The sequence below is a fragment of the Nilaparvata lugens genome, chromosome 7, assembly GCF_014356525.2.
Source record: "Nilaparvata lugens isolate BPH chromosome 7, ASM1435652v1, whole genome shotgun sequence".
NCBI classification, from domain to species: domain Eukaryota; kingdom Metazoa; phylum Arthropoda; class Insecta; order Hemiptera; family Delphacidae; genus Nilaparvata; species Nilaparvata lugens.
The window spans coordinates 5,761,876-5,784,517 of NC_052510.1; the positions used below are offsets into that span (position 1 = coordinate 5,761,876).

The following is a 22,642-nucleotide window of genomic DNA, read 5'->3' on the forward strand; positions in this document are numbered from 1 at the left end:
ACTTTACGTTATCTTAATTCAGTGAAGAAAACAAAAGGAATGGAGAAGTTTGGTTACTAATTCATATTTATTTCTTTGTTTCAGGTCAGTTACAATTCATTACCATCATTTTCTTATCTTCGTTTTCCATTCTTACAGTGGTTTCAAAGATAACTCCAAGAGTTCCGTATTTCGTCATAAACAGGTAACAAGCTTAAATTTAAAATTTCAAGTTCATCAGTACATTTATTCTAGTGTCCTCATTGATAACTGTGATTTCTCCTCTCTTTCGCTCTAATTTACAAGCATTTTCTTGACTGTTATCATCTGGAAACAACAATACTATCAATAATAATTATTAAAATTGTGTTTTATCTTCTTCTGAGCCAATCCAATAGACAACCCCTAATTTTATCTCCTCAGTACAGTAATCTGTTTTTCTGTTTACACAAAAATAATTTATAATTTTCATTAATTGTTTGATGTATGAATTATTCATTCAAGTCACACTCAATTCTTGTCATTTTCCATTGTTATACTGACTCTGACTCATGGCATTACCAAGTCTTCAGATCCTGCTATTTTATTAATCTACCTATTTTTATATTTTCATCACTTTGTTATACTTATGCTATAATACTACTGTAGATATTATCCTTGTTGAATTAGGCTAGCTCTGGAATTTCTGCTAAGTAATAATAACCTGAGAGTAAACTAAATGATGATATGATATCGAAGTAGCTGCTGATACTAAATTACTAATAATCTGAAAGTAAAATAAATGATAATTTGAAATCTAAGTAACTGCTAATGCAAGATAACTAATAATCTGGAAGTAAATTAACGGATAATTTGAAATCAAGTAACTGCTAATGCAGATAACTAATAATCTGGAAGTAAATTAACGGATAATTTGAAATCAAGTAACTGCTAATGCAAGATAACTAATAATCTGAAAGTAAAATAAATGATAATTTGAAATCGAAGTAACTGCTAATTCAAAATAACAAATAAACTAAGAGTAAAATAACTGATCTTTTGAAAGCTGAGTGAGTGATTAATCTGAAAATAATAAAATAAATGATAATTTGAAATCAAGTTCCTGCTAATGCAAGATTAATAATAATCTGAAATTGAAATAAATGATCATTTGAAATCGAAGTAACTGCTAATGCAAGATAACTAATAACCTGGAAGTAATTTGAAATGAAGTAACTGCTAATGCAAAATAACTAATAACCTGGAGGTAATTTAACGGATAATTTGAAATCGAAATAACTGCTAATTCAAAATAACAAATAAACTTAGAGTAAAATAACTGATCATTTGAAAGCTGAGTGAGTAATAATCTGAAAGTATCTTGTGTGCCATGATAGCATTGCTAATTTTACTGGTGAGAGGTTAGCAATCAGCTATAATCATACACTCAGGTCTGGTCATATTTCAGTTACATTACTGCTACTTATTATTACTGAATCATATTCACTCAGATATCCTTGCTGCAATTTAAGATTAATACATTAAAGAAATTCTTGAAGAGGTACTTGAAATACTTGAGAGTACATTGAAGAGTTTTGAACTGAGCGAGATGTATCACCTCATTCCGATTCCTATCAGCTGATTGCATTTCCTCAACTATTACCGTTGGAAAGTTGGTTACTGGCTTTCTCAATATCCTTCCTTTCTGAATTAGAGATCTTAGAAGCATTGAGATGTACAGCACTGTACCTACTTCTCTCTAGTTTATGTGTACAAATGTTGGAATTGAGAAGTGAGCACCTCACGCTCATAATTTATTTTTGCTGAGGGTGAGGCTCACATGACCTTGAGGCTTGTGCTTGCGTAATGGGATGGATGATGATGAGAGATACACTTTAAAACGTGAAAAAGTGTCTTCAAATGAAATGTTAAAATTTAAAAGCAATCATTTGACAATGTAATTGTACAGCATGAGTCACTAAAAAGGTAAAATTCTACCTGTAACTAGGGTTGCAACCTTTTTTTATGAAAAATAAAGTACATTGGTAATCACAGGCCAAAAAATATAGTACTTTAGGTTTAAATAAAGTACATGTCATTTTACCTGTATATTCAAAAAGTTCTGTCAGCATAATAGTCCTTTGTGGCATTCTTATATACTCACAAGAATACACATTATTGACTTGAATATCAGTGATTACTATTCAAATCCATTATAATTATCCTATTATTAATAACTAATGATAAAATAATTCGATTTATCCAAATAAGATCATGCATGATAGCTTGGAAAGTTATTGATTATATATTGCTATGAAGAAAATAGTCATAATCGTTAAATAGATAAATTAATTTCATTTGTTACAAAGCACACGCTCTTACAGTAGAATTACAATACAGTAGAGTTACATTTTATTTAATCCAATAAAGTTATAGAGTTGGTCTTCTAAATTCAAAATGTAAGTTATACGCCTTGAAAAAATGCATAGTATTGTTGCTCTTCAACAATTTAATGAACTCTAGGCTATTGCAAAATAATTCGAGGTACACACGATTATGAAAATTAACGCAAAAAAATTGCTCCCCTTTGGCCAAAGCCTGAGATAATTATGTGTACTCCTCAAAATACAATTTTGTCTGATTTATTAAAAACACATTATAAAAACATTAAGCACCCTTTATTTATATAAAATAAATAAAGGTTTCAGCTTATTTTTAAGCCTTTTTCAAGTTCAAATGAGAATATATAAAATAAATAACAAAAGTATTGACTAATTTATGTACATATATGACTATTCTCCATTTGCTCTATTTCTTGGTTGCATAATTTTATCAAAAATGGGATTGTCATAATCGAATTGAATGATATTTATTAGTTTATTTCTATTCAATTTTGCTGAGTAGTATTTTTTTAGAGCTTGAATGTGCTCCTGGAAAAATAAATAATGGGTGTTTCATGTTTTTAATAACTTTTATAAGTATCCCATGTAAATAAAGTAATTTGAATGAATATTCAAAATACAATACATGAATATAATGGAATAGAAATGAGTACAATAATGAAATGCCCTGGTATCGTATAGGTATTTGGTGGAGCAGTCCGTTCCATTTGTTACCTTCTACCTGTTAATTTCTATCAGTAAAAATGTCAATTTATTTGAAATCTGACAGTCTCCGCCACTCTACTAATCTAGAATGTTTTGATTTCCTCGTACTCTATTGAGCAAAATAAAGAATTTTTGCGCACTTTATCTTGCTTACAAAGTTTAAAGTACAAGACCTCCAAATAAAGTACAATACTTTATTATATAGTTCGGGTGGCAACCCTACCTGTAACTGCATCTTTGTAGTTTCTATGTAGAGCTACATATCTCGGGAATAGCCTACGAATATGAATACCTATCATTTTCTATCTTTTCTTATCATCTTTTAACTTCCATATTATCTTCTTCTTCTCGCTTCTTCTTCTTCTTCCTCTCTCATCCTGTGCCGTTCTTACACTCTCACCTCAATGAAACAGTAATAAGACAGTTGTCGGCAGTAATCGGCTTGAGTTAACAAAAATAAATTTGAAATTCGGAACATCAACGACCAATACTTCTTCTTATTCTAATTCTTCTCTATGGTTAAACGTACATTGTGTTTGTGCACATGGGCGTAGAACCTTGGGGGGTACACGGGGGACGCGTCCCCCCCAATATTTTATGGTATATACTGTGTCCCCCAGAAAAATTCATTGAAGATTCAAATTATGGCTGGTAATGAAAACAAACAATACAACTAATGCTGTTTTAATATGCTGGTTTTTTGTAGATAATTTTTATTTAGTAAAACTTAAAACTATTAACTCAGAATTTTATTTATTTACCCATTAATTTACCACTGCCGAATAAGAGGATTTAAAACCGTTTTCAAGTAAAATAAGCCATTTTAAACCAGCACCATTTTAATAAGCTATTTTTCAAAAAAACATCTTTGCTGGGGGGCACCCCCCAGACCCCAAATACGTCACCCCCAATGTCAAACAGCAATCTACGCCAATGTTTGTGCATATCGTGCCTACCTGTTATTCTACGATCTCACTGTAGTGTAAAAGTGTCTTTCTTATGATGCTCCATAGAAATGCACTTTGCTCAAAATTTCATATCCTGGAATTAATAATAATTATAGTGATAAGCTGGAAAAAATATATATATAACAATTATCGTAACCTTTTGTCTGTATTCCTGTACTTTCCAGTTACCTATTTTATGAGCTACTGAGAAAATCAATGTTTAATAAATCTTCTTGTATTGGGGAAATGATAATAATTCCTATTGATGATTGATGTATTCAGCATAAATTAACACTACTCGTATTTCAGTTTATCTTCTTCTCCTTTCTTTTTTATCGTCTCCTATAATTTATTAGTCTTTATCAATCAAGCAATAAAGATTCAAGTTAACCTTTTGACATGTACCTTCACCATAATTCTTTCAGTGGTTATAGTGCTTCTTCTATTCCCTCAAATCATGGCTGTCATTCTCCGGACTGATACAACTTTTATTTGCTCTTTCTTTTCTATTTCTTCTTCTTCTTCTTCTCCTTCTTCGTCTTTTTCTGATCTGCTTCTTCTTCCTCCTCCTCCTCCACCTTTTCTTTCTCATCTTCTTTTTCTTCTTCCCTTTTTTTCTTCTTCTTTCTTTTATATTTCTTCTTCTTCTTTTTCTTCTTCTTCTTCTTCTTCTTTGTCTTGTTCAACTTGTTCTACTTCTTCTTCTACCTTCTTCTTCTTCTTCTTCTTCCTTCTTCTTCTTCTTTTTCTTCTTCTTCTTCTTCTTTTTCTTCTTCTCTTCTTCTTCTTCTTCTTCTTCTTCTTTCTTCTTCTTCTTCTCTTCTTCTTCTTCTTCTTCTTCTTCTTCTTCTTCTTCTTCTTCTTCTTCTTCTTCTTCTCTTCTTCTTCTTCTTTTTCTTCTTCTTCTTCTTCTTCTTCTTCTTCCTCTTCTTTTTCATCAATCATCAACATCTTAGTTTTTCCCCTCTTCTGCAACCAAATTGTGCTTTATTGGTTTTCTCTACTATCCACTGCCAAGTGATCTCCCCACAGATTCTTTTTTTCTCTTTTATTTCCGACTGGGAGTCCTTGTTTGCATAATGAACTTGAAGCGGCTGGGTGGATAGGTCTGTTGTCAATGATAATTTGATGGAAATACCGTAACGTTAATAAATTACGGTACCAATTTGACGAGTTATTGATGAGGTTCTGATGAGTGAAAGTACACCTTGGGCTAAATCTTTGTTTTCATTGTTGCTTATTTGTTTTTCGTGTTCAAATGTCAATGCTATCTATATAAACATACTTTAGGCTCTATAGTGAGGTCCACGTTATAATGGCAGTGAAGAAAGATATGAGAGAAATGTTGCTGAGCCTTCTATAGACGGTAGCTGATACAGGTTTATTGATGTAATATTAACGGTTCATTCTCGTTTAAAATAATTAATTATATTTTATTAAGGAAGAAATGATATTTTTCAATCAATTCCTAACTAATTTTCATAATTAAGATGAAATATTTGGTTAATTAATTATTAATTATACATTGTTAAAAGTCGATCTGGTAACAGAGCAAAGCGAGAAAGAGATGGCGCTTTCCGCTTTGTTGAATGACAGACAAGGATAGCAATACCATTGCTGATCAAACACTGCCATTATAAGGTGGACCCCATTATAGTGTTTTGACTACAGTATTACGTATTGATTTAGCACTACTTTAGAGAAACGATAGCATAAGTAGATATCCCATGGTATAGGGCATTTATGTCGCAACTTCTACTGTTATCTCAAGCTGATAGTCCACGTAGTTCTTTCCCGTGAAGCTTTATGACGCTGGTAGTCTCTCATATTGTGCCGTTCATACACTCTTACCCGGTCAAAACAGTAAAAATCGACAGTAATCGGCTTGAGATAACAGTAAAAGTTGCGACATAAACGCCCTATACCATGGGATATCTACTAACGCTATTGTTTCTCTATGGTACTACTGAGTGGTTAGGTATGTTGTCAATAATAATTTGATGGAAATTAACTATGTTCTAACGTATCTATCATATTCTATATATCATATTGTATATCATATTCTATAGTATGAACTATATTCTAACGAGGGTAGCAAGTTCTTACTTCGGATTCCAGGCTTGAGTCGATGTCAGTTTGTAGGTTTTTATGTTTGACGATAACTTCAATTTCTCAATTCATCTTTTTGAAGCTTTGTACAGATCCAGTACGTAGACTAACGATATTACTCTATCCTTCGTCCTTTTAGAGAGTATAGGATAACATTGGAAGTGAATTACAAACAATTTGTAGTAATTTATTATTAAAAATCACAAATGTGTCATTGTATCATAACTTGATTCAACTTGGAATGTATTATTTCTCTTGACTTTCCACTACTTCAACAGCTGACAGAATATACCAGTGGCATTTGAGCGAGTTCTCCAGTTTACAGTTCACTAGTTATCTATCTTTGTGGCAGTTGCACAAAAGCCGGTTAAATTTTAATCGTGATCAATTCCACGAGAACCAATCAGAGAAGCCGTCTTTTCAAAAAAGCCTTCTCTGATTGGTTTTGTGAAATGAATCATGGTTAAAATTCAACCGCCTTTGATTGTTTCCCATTGAAATGTTTCATTTCCTCAAAAATTTGATCAATATTCCATGAAGTTTGTATATAGTACTGAATGAATTTTCAAATGTATGTCATTGGTGAAATGTGGGATAAAAAAATCTGTTGTGAACGTGAGTGTTCAATTGTAACATTTTTCTTTGAAAGTGAAATTGAACAGTTGTTTACTTGCGTTGAGTCAAGCGTTCATAATGGGGAAGTTCATTCAAGTTTACTTGATCAAGTTACAGTAAAGTAAAGGTTAATGTGAAGGGGACTCTTATGTATTTATGCTTTTCTTTTTACGAGAGTGAGATAGGTTGAGTATTGATTACCAGAATAGAAAGTAAGATTTATCAATAGTAATCTATAATATAATAAAGGAAAGAATTGGCTTATACTCATACGGGATAGGAAAAGCAAGAATGACGCATAATCACTTATCAATTACTGGACTGATTAACTTGAAATTTTGAATGTGGATGCTTAATTTACTGAGGATGGTTATAGGCTTCAAGATTTTAATTAAGGTCAAATTTTTAATTATACCCTTGCCAAGAAACGGGTTACCTGTCAGTATCTATCAAATAAGATGATAATAACAATCAGATATGAGAGATCAGTTGTTCTACAGTTTCACCTGGGTTCCGAAATCACTAGGAAGTGATTTTGAAGAACATCATGAGTTTACAGTTGTGTTGTGAGTGATGTTGTGGTACTTTTCCATAATGAAAACACAAATTTAAATTTTCAACCACTTTTTATTCTTATAAATAAATTTATATGAATAAAAATCCAGCATCAAATTTTGACATTCAATAACTTTTTTATGTGTGCACCGAATTTGATGATTTTTTTAGTTGTGTTTGTTATGTTCAGGAGCAGGTTTATGGCCTATCAAATTTATGATCCAACTTCAGTACTCTTTCCTACGGTCCTTCAAAGTTCACATGTTCACTATGGGAGAAGATTTGTGAGCTGGTCACACACAGAAATAAAAATCAGCTGATATAATTATTGTGTCAACAGCCGTCGGTAGATCTGCTTTTTATTTTCTTTCAACTGATCACAAAATTTTAATTACAATAATAATGCCGCGGTACGAACGACGTCAAAACTTGGGTCGTAGAACTCGACTGTTGTAAAAAAATTAGAATAGGCCTATGCACGGGAAAATCAGCAGCAAGGAGATATATCATTAAATTTAAATACTGATTGTTGGATAATTTTCTTAAAAATATAGTGCATCAGATTGAGCTAAGGCTAAGCACACCTGAGGAGGCGCGGCTTGGTGATACAAAGTGTTGATCTTATGGAAATTGCCTTATCACACCTTTCCACGCCATGCCCGATTCAGTGTGTGTATGAGAGAGTTCTTTCATTGAAACCAATAAGCAAGAAGCACCTGGATGCAAAATGCCGCATCGCGCCTCCTCAGGTGTGCATCCAGCTAAAGTTTGTCATCAGATGAATTAACTATTTGGCGGTACGGAGTTTACCGGGCCAGCTAGTTATTATAATATATACAGAACCTGGTTTCGTGGCTCTACCAGCTACAGCTTCAGCTTTTTTTTTAAAACTATTGGTAGTCGTAAATGAAGATGTGGTTGGTACGAAACAAGGTTCTGTATATATTATAATAATTTATAATAATAAAAAGTGGTTGACAATTTAAATTTGTGTTTTCAACATCATAAGTGTTTGACAGTTGAGCTGGACCCAAGCAGGCACCCTTACAACGGTAGAACCGAAATAACGGCGCTTATCTAATCAGTGCAATTAGATACGGCTCTAACTATTGAGACAACCAGTTCTTTCTAATCTATTGATCGTGTTTTAATCTCGGATTAAAATTGATCTCGCTCAGTTAAACCAAAGATGATAAATGATATGGTTTCTATTTTTCTATGGTTAAACCCAGCAATGATTGATTTTATCTGGCAGATAAATCTGTCCGTTCATGATTGATTTGTGACATTGTCAATCAAAACTATAAACAACTAGATTAAGAATGTTTGTTGTTGTTGCAGAGATTGTAGCCTGTAGATAGCAAGTGATATTTATTGATTAGGTTTTCTCGATCATAATACCATCCTATGTATAATGATCATTCATTGCCTGTACCTATCTTGTCATTCACTGGATGAGTCTTGTATGAAAGCTTTAAGAATCATCAGTTTCATATTTTGCTACATCATTCCATGTAGAATTTGAACATTTCCCGTCTAGTCGATTTATCAATGTCTTCTTCTCCTTCTTTTCCTCCATCTTATTCTTCCTCTTCTTCTTCTTCTTCATCTTTTTCTTCTTCTTTTCCTCAATCTTATTCTTCCTCTTCTTCTCCAACTCCTTCTTCTTCTCCAACCAACTCTTCTTCTCCTTTTCCAACTTCTTCTTCTTCTACTTCTTCTTCTTTTTCCTTCTCCTTCTTTTTTCTATTCCACCTCCATCTGATTCTTCTTCTTCTTCTCCATCTTATTCTCCCTCTCCTTCTCCATCACCTTCTCCTTCCTCTTCTCCAACCACCTCTTCTTCTCCTTTTCCAACTTCTTCTTCTTCTTCTACTTCTTCTTTTTCCTTCTTCTTCTTTTTTCTATTCCACCTCCATCTGATTCTTCTTCTTCTTCTCCATCTTATTCTCCATCTCCTTCTCCATCACCTTCTTCTTCTCCAACTACCTCTTCTCTTCTTTTCCAACTTCTTCCTCTTTTTCTTCTTCTTCTTCTTCGTCTTCTCTTGTTCTTCTTTTTCTCGCTTCTCCTTTTTCTCCCCCAGCATTTTCTTCTTTCTCTCCTTCTTCTCCATCTTTCTTCTCCAACCACCTCTCCTTCATGTAGGTTAACGGGAAGAGGAGGCTCTTATTTCCTCAATTTCGCCCACATCACTTTTGAAATTTTGTAAAGAGTAAATAAAAGGCATTTATCTATCTATCTATCTATCTATCTTCTTCTTCTCCAACAACCACCTCTCCTTCTCCTTTTCCAACTTCTTCTTCCTCTTCTTTTTTTTCTTCTTTTCCTCCATCTTCTTCTTCTTCTTTCCTCCACCTTCTTCTTATTATTCTTCTTCTTTTTCATCTTCTTCTCGAATCGTCTTCTTCTTATTCTTTTCCAACTTCTTCTGCTATTTCATCTTATTCTTCTTCTCATTTTCTTCCCCATCGACTTCTCCATCTTCTTCTCGCTTCGTCTTCTTCTTATTCTTTTCCAACTTCTTCTCCTATTTCATCTTATTTCTTCCCCATCGACTTCTCCATCTTCTTCTCCTCCTTTTCCTTTCTCTTCTTCTCTATCTTCTACTTTATCTTGTTCCCTGTTTAGTAATGCTCTCACAATCAAACTTGGAATATGTTTTGATAAGACGTAAATATTAGTTGATGTTCCATGCCCAATAATCTCTGACCACATTTTACTGTCAGGATTATAGTGTCATTGGTTGCAGTTGATGATCTACTTTCTCCATAATCTCATCGGAGATTATTTGATAGGCTGATGTCGTTCTAATTAAATAAAACTGCATATCTTTCACTCGGCTCTGTTGAATTGAGTCTGACAAGATATCCTCTACATCAAATAAATTGAACATGATATACAACACTGTGATTTGAGATTTGTAGTACAGCATGTTTCCTCAACATCTTTAATGTATATATCATGATTTCTAATCTATAATTTTGACAAGATGAGTAACCAATATATAATCAACTAGCAGTTAACCCGTGCTCCGAAAGGATCTATTTTAAAACTTTTGACAAACTGAAAGCTTGACTTTCTGAAATCTTGCAGAATTGAAAATAGGCCTATAACCATCCTCGGGTTAATAAAGAATCTATATGCAAAATTTTTAAGTTAATCAGTCCAGTAGTTCAGATGTGGATTATGCTTCAAACATAATTTTCCTATCCCGTACGTGTATAAGCCAGTTCTCTCCTTTATAATGGTATAGATAACCAATATAATAGACAACCGATCTGTGAATCTACTGATTCCACATGTACATTTCGGCTCACCTAGGTAAATTCAAGATTAATCCTAAACGAAGCATGATTGTTATAGAATCTTTAGTTCTTGCCCTGTTTCTGAATAGGAACAACATCTAATTTTCATTAAGTGGCTTCTAACTTATGGAACTAATTTTGAATTTTGTATAATGATACTAAACACAACAAAAATATTTAACCGTTTCAAAATTAGATACAGTATACAGTTTCCGTTATCTTTATGAATGTAATTTTAACTTAATTCTGATAGTACTTTCGTTCTACACTTTGTCATCAGTTTGTTTGTATTCAGTTTTTGTTTGTAGTATTCATTCGTTCTCTTTTGCTACTAACTTTTGTGAAATTTTTACTAACTTTTTTGAACTTTTTACAAACATTTTTACTAACTTTTGTGAACTTGCTTACAATACACTTACAATATTTCATCTTCAATAACTGTTTGTTCCACTCCCCTTCAACATGACAATATCACTCTATCTATCTATATATATAAAAGCGAAATGGCACTCACTCACTGACTGACTCACTCACTCACTCACTGGCAGAATTAAAAAATCTACCGGACCAAAAACGTTCAAATTTGGTAGTTATGTTCAGTTGGCCCTTTTGTGGCAGGTGTCCCACAAGGTTCTGTTTTGGGCCTTTTTCTTTCTCTTATTTTTATTAATGATCTGTATTGTAACATTCCAACGTTATCTGTTTTATATGCTGATGACACGACATTGATATCCTCTGACCAGAATTATGAAAAAGTTAAATCTAAGTTGTTGGGGGCCCTTAAGTCTGCAAAATTATGGTTTGAATCAAATCATCTAGTCATTAATGAGAGTGAGACTGAATATATATGCTTCACCCTTAGGGCTCCGCCTGAGGATACTAATGTCAAACTGTTGGGTTTTACATTGGAGAGAAGATTGGGTTGGGAGCCTCATATTTTGAGTTTGTGCAGGAGACTCTCCAGAGTGGTTTTTCTTCTTAGGAGACTCAAGTTGTCTTTGAATGCTGAATCTTTGTTACTCGTGTATTATGGACTTTTCCAATCCCTCATCTCCTATGGAATTCGTCTCTGGGGCAACTCTTGTCCCAAAGATTTAAACAAATAAAAACAGAGGTTTTTATTTGGCAAAAAAAGGCTGTGAGAGTATTGAATAACTTAGGTCTTGCAAGGAAAGTTTCCGAAGTCTGAAAATTCTAACCTTCCTTCTCTCTTTATTCTTCATACCTTACTATATGTTAAAATGAATATTCTGGGAGCCAATCATTCTTACTCCACCCGACGTGGCAATGATCTATCACTCACTTTGTTCTATAATTTCTCATTCAAATCTTTAAACGTTCCAATGGGGGGTCATACCTCCGCAAACATAATTCTTATCAATTTAAGTCAAAATAGAATAGCTTATTAGTCTTGGTGCTAATAGGTGCTAGGCTCTATTATAGCAATAAAAAATCTTTCTAGTTCATCGACATTATATTTTAGTCTTTTTCCACTTATATTTCTTTCTCTTTTCTTGTACATTTATGGTCACAAATGGTTGAATTGTGGAGGCGATTGGCGACTGAAAGTTTCTATTTTTTTTTTTGTTTAGTTTCCATTTAATGCCGTAAACTGTATCACAGACGACAAAAACGGAAGTAGGCCCCGCCCCTAACCAAAGACTCAACCAGCTATGTCCTTGAAGACAGAATTCAAATTCACTAGGAAAGAGAATTGATAATAGGTGGGAGAGACGAAATGGGAAATGAAAAGGGAGTACGAGAGTGATGTTTTGTGTTCTCTCCATCACCTTCTTCTTCTTCTTCTTCTCCCTCCCCTTCATATTAATTCATCTTCTATTTTCTATTCTTCCATAACCCTGTTTTCTTGGACTTTACATTCCACCACTTTCTTTTTCCTTCCTTTTCCACTTCTATCCACCTATTTCTCCTTCTCTTCTTCTTCTTCTTTTTCTTCTTCTTCTTCTTTTTTATTTCTTCTCCATCTTCTTCTTCTCGTTTCGTCTTCTCCAACTTCTTTTATTTCAACTCAATCTTATTCTTCTTCTCCGTTTTCTCCCCATCGTCTTCCCCTTCATCTTCTTCTTCTTCTTCTTTCTTCCTCTTTTTCTTCTTCTCCTTTTTCTTCCCTATCGTCTTCTCCTTCATCTTCTTCGTCTTCTTCTCCTTCCTTCCTCCTCTTCTTCTTCTTCTACTCCTACTCCTCCTCCTCCTCCCCTCCTATTTATTCGTCTTCAGAGCTCCTACTTTCTTATTTCTCCTCTCCCTATTTTCTTCGTCACCAATTTATTTTTCTTTCTGTTTCCCACCATCTTTCTCTCATTAATCCTTAATTTCTCTCATCTTTTCCTCCACTTTTTCCGTCTCTTTCTCTCCCACTTCCTTTCCCTTTCTTCGCACCACCTAGTAAGGTCACAGCGCTAAGCAGAGTGAATCAACCCATACTTTCCTATATCTATGTATATATTACACAATGCACTCCCATCCATATTAGCCAATATGTGTTATATCTATAGTCATGTCTCTATTCTATAGTCGATACCAAACAGTATACTCCATCTATATCTATGTCTGGGTAGCTATTCTATACTAAACAACGCCTCACATCTATATAAGCCATCACATCATGGTCTGCATTCATTATTGTGCAGAGGTGTAGAAAAAGTACAAGTTGATTCTAACCTGGTTCCCCCACACTCCAAGCTTTTCTCCATATCCGATCTCCATATTTTTCCACTTCTCCTTCTGCCAATGTTTTATCGAACAGTTGGCATTTCGATCTACTCTTGTGAACAGTTTTCTTGAGTTGTTAAGAAAAGTTTGTGAATTTCAATTTAGATTGTAGGTTTTGGTAGATGATCAAAAGTTGTTTTCGATTAGGGTAACGCTGTGCTTACGGTTGGCTTCTTGATTTTGGTTCTGATTTGTTTTAAATTGAATTGTTTGAAAGATGTTTTAACTTGTTTGCTAAATTGAACTTTCAATTTGCTAACTGTCAGTATAATATTAGAATATTTAATTTCAAAGTGTCAAAGCTTTTTAAAACATCAATTTTTGGTTGAGTTGCTAATTTATATGCTTGAATTTCTTCCCGAATTGTCGTTTCAAATTGTTTGGAAGATGTTTTAACTTTTGTTTGCTAAATTTGCTTAATAATTAGCTAACTGTCATTATAATTTTTCGGTTGAGATGCTAATTTCTATGTTTGGATTTTTGTGTCCTCATTTGTTTTTCAACTTTCATAATACATAGAAACTGGGATTCTTGATGAAATTCAAACGCCAAGATGTTACGATATATAAGTCTATGTATAAAGAAGAAAGGAAGAAAGTCTTGTATTTATGGCATCACAAAACATTAAAATTTTATTAATTTGATAAACTTATGTAGCTATATTTCGAGTTAATTTCCTTAATTTTTTCAAAATTCAAATTCCATTTTTTAGAGTTAATTCCCTTCTATAGAATTTGGTTGAGTCAATCATGAAGAATATTATAATTTCATATATATTTGAAAAAAGATACTATATAGTATTATATGCTGCTGAATTTAATTTGTTCAACTGCTGAATTCTCTCCAAGTGATATACGAGGATAGGTTCCTTTTTTTGGTTCTAAATTACTTGATTGGCGTTATTGAGTATATGCCTATAGTGAGGTCCACGTTATAATGGCAGTGGATAAAGATAAAAGAAATAATAGCGATGCCGATTCTCTGCATTGATTAATTATATTTCTACACTGTCAAAAACATAATTGGCATCATTGTGGACCTGGTAAAGGATAGTACCACCGGCTTTGTCAAATGATAGACAAGGATAACAAAACCAAAGTTGATCGAATACTGTCATTATAACGTGGACTTCACTATAGAGTTAATTTCCTTAACTTTTAGAGTTAATACCCTTCCATAGAATTTGGTTGAGTCAATCATGAAGAATATTATAATTTCATATATATTTGAAAAAAGATACTAATATAGTATTATTATGCTGCTAAATTTAATTTGTTCAACTGCTGAGTTCTCTCCATGTGATATACGAGGATAGGTTCCTTTTTTAGTTCTAAATTGCTTGATTGGCATTATTAAATAAATATATGACTTGTTGACTAGTTGCTTTACTAGGTTCCCTTGTTATTAGCTTATAGTTTCCAAAAAATAATCGTAAATCCTTCCTCGGAGTGTCACCTCCTGCACGGAAACTCCAACATTATTTGTAAGTATACGATGTGTTTTTTTCTGAAAGTTCAATGGACACACACATTTCTACTACTCTGCTGTCTTGTATGCTATATTATATGATGCCATTTTATCCATTACGCTTATACAGTACATTTCTGAAGGACTATACTACATCATCCTAGTATATTCTATTATCGTTCTTAAAATGAAGCTATCAATCATCTTCATAACCATTCATCATTTCTGATTTCTCACATTCCTTAATTTCCAATTCACCCAAATCTCTCCTTCAACCCTCATCACGTACTCACTGTTCAAGGTAGGAGAAAGTAGAGAAAGGTGTAATTTCAAAAGAGCCTATTTCGTTCTTCTATAATAATTGAGATAATCTTCCACTTGGATGGAATAACTGAAAACGAATGAAAATAACTGAGGGTAATAACTGAAAACGAATGATAAGTGGAAGATGGTGGTGATGTGTCGTTAATCGTTGAAACGTCAACGAGTATCAACTGTTTTTGAACAACAATGTTAACGCGTTTCTTCCTCAAAGAATATTATAATAAATTTAGTGTGAAATGTTTTCTATTAAAATTTGTTAGATATAATCCAAATTAAACATATTCATTTTACAAACAATAGCCTATATGACTGTTTACTTGTTGTATTCATCTGACCTGAAATGTAGTTGAGAAACTAACTGGTAGCTTTGATTATGGATACGTTAAGTATCCATAATCAAAGCTGGTAGCCTCAACGTTGAATCAACGTTTCTTCCTGTTGAAAATAGTAGTTGAACAGTAGAAATCATGGAAGTTAATTTCGGAAGTTATAATGGAAATGTATGCCCGCAGGTTTTCGTTTCCAGTACAGTATGTATCTTCACAGTACATATATGATTGTTATATGTCTTCTAGTACATAGTATGTTCAATAATATATAGGTCTAGTGTCCATAATCCTTAGTAGCCTTTAGTGAATTATGAGTTCTAATGTATATTTTCTGAAATATAGCTACTGATATCTTTTGAACCGAAAGGTTATACACATGTATATTATTTCTTTAGTGAGGTCCACGTTATAATGGCAATGTTTGATTAACATTGGTGTTGCTATCCTTGTCTATCATTCAACAAAGCGGATAGCGCTATCTCTTCCTCGCTTTGATCTGTTGCCAGATCGTCTTTTAACATTGTAGAATTGATATTTAATTAACAAAATATCACATCCTAATTATGAAATTATTGAAAATATATTGACCACAATAATTTCCTCATGTTTATATTAATTTGGAGCCGGATTTCTCTCTAGTATCTGTCTCTATGTTTTGGAATATAGTGACCACTATGGTTTACATATATGTATGTGTTTATCAAGTCTATGTACATCTCTTTTTCTCTCTTCAATTGAGCAATTCCATCTCGTAGACATAAGCTTATGTTTTGGAATATAGTAACCACTATTGTTTATATATGTATGTGTATATCAAGTACATATGTACATATCTCTCTTTCTCTCTATCTATCTATCGTTTTCTCTCTCTCTCTCTCTTCAACTGAGCAATTCCATCTCGTAGGCATGAGCGGTACAGTCAAAGCCGAAATCCTGACGTGAAAGGTAGTCTAATCTACTCTAGTCTAATCTAAGCTACCCATTTCTACAAGACTGGCTTGTAACGGTAACGTGTAATTTGAACGGCACTGACCAATCTTGGTCTCAAAGAATACTGTGTGGGTATGAGAGAGAGAGAGAGTGAGAGAAAATGTAAAGAATTAGATGAGAAAGAGAGAGAGGGATTGCTGGAGACAGAATTATACATGAGACTTAACAATCGGGAGAGAAATCTTGAGTTACATTAAGGTCAAGGACGATATTTTTGAGGGTTTTTCGTTTGGGAGGGTCAAGGGGCAAAAAGAAATGAAATCAGTCCCTCTTTGTTGTTGGTAATGGTGTGAGATTAAATAGCCCAGGGCTGATTTTTTATTTTAATTATAGATGTTCTCTGCTTGTAATTGATGATAATAACACGAGATTGTGTTCACACCTGGTCTAATACCTTTAGTGAAATTCACTTCTAAATTGTCAGCATTGTTTGAATGGGTAGTGTGGTGTTACTTACGAGAAATGCTGTCAGATCAAAGTTAATCTCACTATACCTAAAGGGTACCGGCTTCTCTTTGTTGTCAGATTATTTTTTATGTATAGTTGTTGCCTCCTGGTTTTCTCACTTTCTTTGTCTGCTACTTTCGTTTTGGATGATGTTTGTGTGTTCTGTCTCCTTTTATTTGTCTTATTTTGTACAGATGTGTGTTACTATAACACATATAGCATGACTCATGACTTTGTTGTGTCGTAAATCTTGAGATGTACGATTATAGTTTGATGGGAATCAAATGTTTTGTAAAGCACATAATTTTGTTACAATTGATACAGTATTTTCATATTGAGAACAGTTATCGCTTTTTATGAAATGAGATTGAGTCACGAATTCCTTCATAAAATAGTTATGCTTGAACAATATCAAGTTGTTCTCATTCATTATGGATAGCAACCATATTACCTCTACCACAAAAGAGAAAATTGGGCCAATCAGTAATAGCCTTGTTAGGCATAGTTTCGTTTCCATGTGGTAAATTTCTATATTTATGTAAAAAATAATGTTATTGGCGAAAATGGTAATCTATTTGTGGGAATAAATTATTTTAGGCCTAGAATCCAATACATGATTGGTGAAGAAGATTTTAAAAAATACCAGCTGATCTTTTTCACCAGTCTTGTATTAGATTCTAGGCCTACACTGCGATGTTGCAATATTGTAGGCCAGGGCCTTGTTTTAGAGGTGGCTATGGTTCAATATGGATCATGAAAAACTGTTAAAAATCGGGAACAAACGACAGAAGTGCATTCTAAACACGGCTGACGGTCGTTACGAGTTGAAGGCATGCCATTGGCCGAGCCTAGAAATGCCACTGGTTGGAGGTGGGAGGTACAAGCTGCTAGGAGGCGTGTCTAGTCTGAGCCAATCACATGCCTTCAACGACAACGTTAGTAAGTTTGTAAGAGAGTCTATAATCGTAGGCCTACTGGACATTATAAATAATAATGATCATTATTATCGTGTTGATAATATTGCTTGTTTTCTTCCAATCATAACTCTCATACTGTTGAAATCGGACTCTTAGGAAATTGTCCAGAAGTATTAATTGGGATTTTGAGATATCTTTACTACAGTACTTTAAGGGCCGGTTTCCGAGCTCGGGATTTGGCTAAGTTCTAGACTTTAAACAGCTGGAGTAAGAAAATTGGCTTTCCGAAACGGGGCGTAGTCGTAGTCATTGTCAAAGTCACGTTTGAATTAAATTTCAAAAAACTAGAAAATTGAACACAAATCAAAATAAAGAGAAAATAGTGTAAAGTTTCAGCTATTCTGAATTATTTAGAAATCTTTAATTTCGTCAAGGAAAACGTTTCCAATTATAGAAATGAGAAAATGAAAACTACGACTACTGTTAGAAAAACTGCGACTACGCCCCGTTTTGGAAAGCCAATTTTCTGACTCCAGCTGTTTAAAGTCTAGAACTTAGCTAGATCCCGAGCTCGGAAACCGGCCCTTACAGTACTTATTATTTTGCTAATAAGGCTTTAAAGCAGTCGGCATACAAAATATTTATATTTTACTTTGTATTTGCAATGGTAACATAATTATTTATGAATAAAAAGTTATTATATTAGAATAAAAATTAGTGATCATTCTTTGCCATTTTACTGTCCTGATATAGCATTGAAGCAAAGAGAAAAGAATTGTACTGATATCTGAAGGTATACTGATAAGAGTGAAGGAAATTTCGTTCATCTCTGATTAAAGGACCTCCAAAATGTACTTCGGTTAAGAGTTCCTTCGGGATAACAAGAATGATATCCCCCTTACAAATGATGCCTATAAATGGAACGAGTAGTAAATAGTCTAGAGATATCCCACTAACAACCTGCCATTCATCAACTTGTGAGTGAGCACTCTATCCATCTATCTGCTAGTAAGCACTCTATCTATCTACCAGTCTAAACGTCCCTTACAAAAATATTAGTCTACAGCACTGTTAACAAATAATGGAATAGTGATGTAGTGTACTCTGTTTAGTGGCGTCTTTGGTTGTAGTACTCTGTTTAGTACAGTCTGAAGTTTGAAAAATAACACGAGCCTTGATAAGTGACAACATATCGTTTATACAATCTGTGAAGCGCTTTAAAAGCTGATAAACTGAGCACTTGAAATGTGTAAGTTTGGAGTGATGAATTGTATGTTCACTTGGTTTTGTAAAGTGTGCATTACATAGCAGTATAATGTTTAAACATGGAATTTCATGTTGAATCTCTATCATTCCATATTATCTATAATATAATAGAGAAAATAACTGTTTTTTTCATGTACGGGATAAGAAATACACGAATGTCGCTCATATCTCAAAAAGTAATGATCGGAAAAAAATGTTTTCCTGAGAAAACTTTTTCATTTTGATAGCTTGATGATATACAAATCAAAAAAAATGGAAAATATCATGAGTATAAAATAGTTATTTGTGCAACTAGTGCGCAAAGTGACAGTTTGCTGCACCGAAAGAAACGTTTACTCCCGAGCCGTAGGCGAGGGCGGAATGGTTTCTTGAGTGCAGCAGAGGAACTTTGCGCACGTATTTCACATTAAGTTTTTCCTACAGTTACCATTGAATATGAAAAGTGGGTAATTATGGGTAAAATTGCCTGAAATCCATCAAATAACTTAGTAGTGTTTGAATGGCGAGGCGGCTGTGTGGTGTGTGCTGTGGTGGCACTGTGCTGTTGCTGTCCTCGTTATAATATATAATGTAATAATTAGCGCGTTGTGCTTGGTTGCACCTCTGCTCACTATAGCAGCCACAGCAGTCACTGTTACCAACTTCATTTTGATTTTGCTGCACTGTTGCTCCATATAACCTACTAAGTATTTTGCGTTGCCATGTTGCAAATCTGGAGTGCAGAAAAATTTTTCCCGCACTAGAGCGGAAAAGTGATTCTTTGCGTTCTGTAATCAGTGCAGCAATGGCCACTTTTCAACGTAACTGTAGGAAAAATCTATTTTTAGCCTTTGCACAGCCTTAAGGCTTGTTACACACGCATCGATTTTTGTTCGTATGATATTTTGCCGTCCTTATAAATTTCTATTTGGTTAAACAGATAATGTCAATCAGTAGATGTTTGTCAAGCTCCGTTTAATCTGATAGAATTCTTAAGGACGGCAAAAAATAGTACGAACAAAAATCGATGTGTGTGTGCAGGGCTTAACTTGAAATTTTGCGTATAGATTCTCAATTTTAACGAGGATGGTTATAGGCCTATTTTAAATTCTTCAATATTTCACTACGTCAAGTTTAGAGTTTGTTAAGTGATTACACAGAACCTTCCTGAGCACGGGTCACTTTTAGTTCATTCTCATTGATAAAGAGATTTGTGTGGGGGTTCAACAGGCTTGATCCAAAACTAACCTTCCGAAATTTTAAACTACATAAACTCATTTTACTCTTCATTAATACAAAATGCTAACCTAAAAATTCTAAATCCGATTTCTCTTCCATCAATTTCTCTTTCTACTCCTTTTCCTCTCTATTCTTCCCCCTTATCATCTCCAAATGTTACTTTGGCTTTTATTGTAACTGCCTACCTTTGAAAAGCAAAGCTTTTTCTGAAATATATGTAGGATGTTGCGGGTGTAAGCAACCAGTTTGTATTTAAAAAGGCTGGAGGCTGTGTAACTAATACGAATGGCACAAGCCTTCAGCGGATCCATTTTTCAGCCAAGTCAATTTTATTCAGTGTCACGACCTGCAGAAACAATATTCTTTCCGAACGGTTAGCTGTTAGCTATTTTATTGCCTTTCCACTTCTTGTTTCAACTACTTTTTCATCTTCTTCGTCTGCATCTTTTTCTTCTCTACGTCTTCATCATCATTTTCTTCTTCTCAAAGTCTTCACAAGAGCTTCATTCTCCCCTTCACAGCTTCATGATCATCATCTTACTTTATTCTCCTTCTTCTTTTTATTTTTCTTTTTTTTCTTCTTCTTCTTTCGTCTTCTTCTTCTAATATCTCTTCTCCTTTCCTTCTTCTTCTTCCTGCTTCATCTCCTTCTTCTTCTCCTCCTCCTACTCTCTCTTCTTCTTCTTCTACTCTCTCTTTTTCTTCTTCTCCTACACTCTTCTTCTTCTTCTTTTTCTCCCTGCTTCTTTTTCTTTCACTTTCTCTCATGTACTTTGTTTTGTTTCTTCTACCCTAATTCGGTATTTCTATTGTATATTATTTATAATACTCATGTATTTTAACTTTTGTTCATATCCCCTCTTCTTCGATTCCTTCCACTTTCCCTCCTTTGCTTCTCAGATTTCCTTTTCGACCCCAAATTCTCATTCTCGTCTATCTTTTTCTACGCCCTTCATCGTTTCATTTTTCAACTTTTTTCCCTCTTCACCTTCTTCATACGTATATTCTCCCTGTTCTTCGTGTGCGTTGCCCTTCTTTCTTTCGGTCTCTGTTTTCACAGTTCGCTGCTAAATTTTTACGAGTCACCAAGTTTGTTTCAGAAATAAATAACAAATTACATCCTCAAATAAAAGTTGACCCTTCAAACGTTTTGTTGGGACATTAACGGTAACGGTTCACAAATTTCGGAAACAGTCTCCGGTAGATTTTCAAGGATTCAGGGACTTTCAATATTTTAACAACCTTAGCAAAACATATTTACACTGGAAATATTTTTTCTCAAGAAGGTTTTCGATCTCAATATCATCAAATATTTTATTATCTTTTCTCATCCAACGTAGAAGGTTTTCGATCTCTCAATACCATCAGAGATGTTGAATGTTATTCCTTCAATTTAGATTTTCCTGTGTTTTCACATAAATATTTCAATAATTAATTAATTAATTTTCCGCACAATTCAACTTTATTTTGCCTTCTTACTTCCTCATTTTTTGAATCTCCTTACTTTTTCGTCTCAATTTTTTCGTCTTTATCTCTTATTCTCTATATCTTGTTTTCTGTATCTTCCTTTTTTTCTCTCAAATATTTTCCCTCTTCTGTGTCACGTTTTATAGGTTTCTATTTGATCATCCCTTCCCTATTTTCCCCTTTTTCATCCCATATTATTCCCACCTCTCTCTCACTCTCTTTCTTTCAAACACTTAAGATACAGTCTTAAAATATAGTCTTAAGATACAGTCTTAAAATATAGTCTTAAGATACATATACAGTAACAGTATAGTACAGTACAGTACATATACAGTATATATGTATACATATATAGATATACAGTCTTAAGATACAGTCTATAAATATACATTTATAGTTTGCTGGAGTATTGGAGCGTTTGATTGACACCTACTAATACCTGTAAATCATAATATCCAATGGCATTTTATTTTCGTTTATTGTATGTATTATTATGCATCTTACATTTTTGTTAATTATTTTAGAGTTATATAGAATTATTATCTATGTATTATCATATCTCTTATTATTATGAGAATGTACTTAAATAATTTATGTTATGTAGCTGTGTTATCATTTAAGATGATTTGTAAAACTGTAATTTTGTAACCATGTTACCATAGGCGACAAGCCTAGTAACGATTGTAAAATAAAATCTATCTATCTATCTATCTATCTATCTATCTTTCTCTCACACAGTCTCCATATCTATTTTTTTCTCTTTCTCTCTCTTCTTATTCCTCCATTCTTCCGCCTTCCACTCACTCTCCCTTCTTATTTATTGTACTGTTCCGTTCGATATTTCCATCTATCGATAGTCTTGCAATTATATCGATCGACTTAATT

The 22,642-nt window shown here is 33.6% G+C and overlaps 1 protein-coding gene across 2 annotated transcripts in view; it reads left to right on the plus strand.

Moving 5' to 3' along the window:
* Window positions 1-13,465: 13,465 nt before the first annotated feature.
* LOC111048993 (microtubule-associated protein Jupiter) overlaps window positions 13,466-22,642 on the plus strand; it is a 232,003-nt gene continuing 222,826 nt past the window's right edge. The window contains exon 1 of one of the 2 annotated variants that reach the window (XM_039433533.1): window positions 13,466-13,480. The gene's annotated coding sequence lies outside the window, so the exon portion shown is untranslated. The other variant, XM_039433532.1, reaches the window with a different exon arrangement.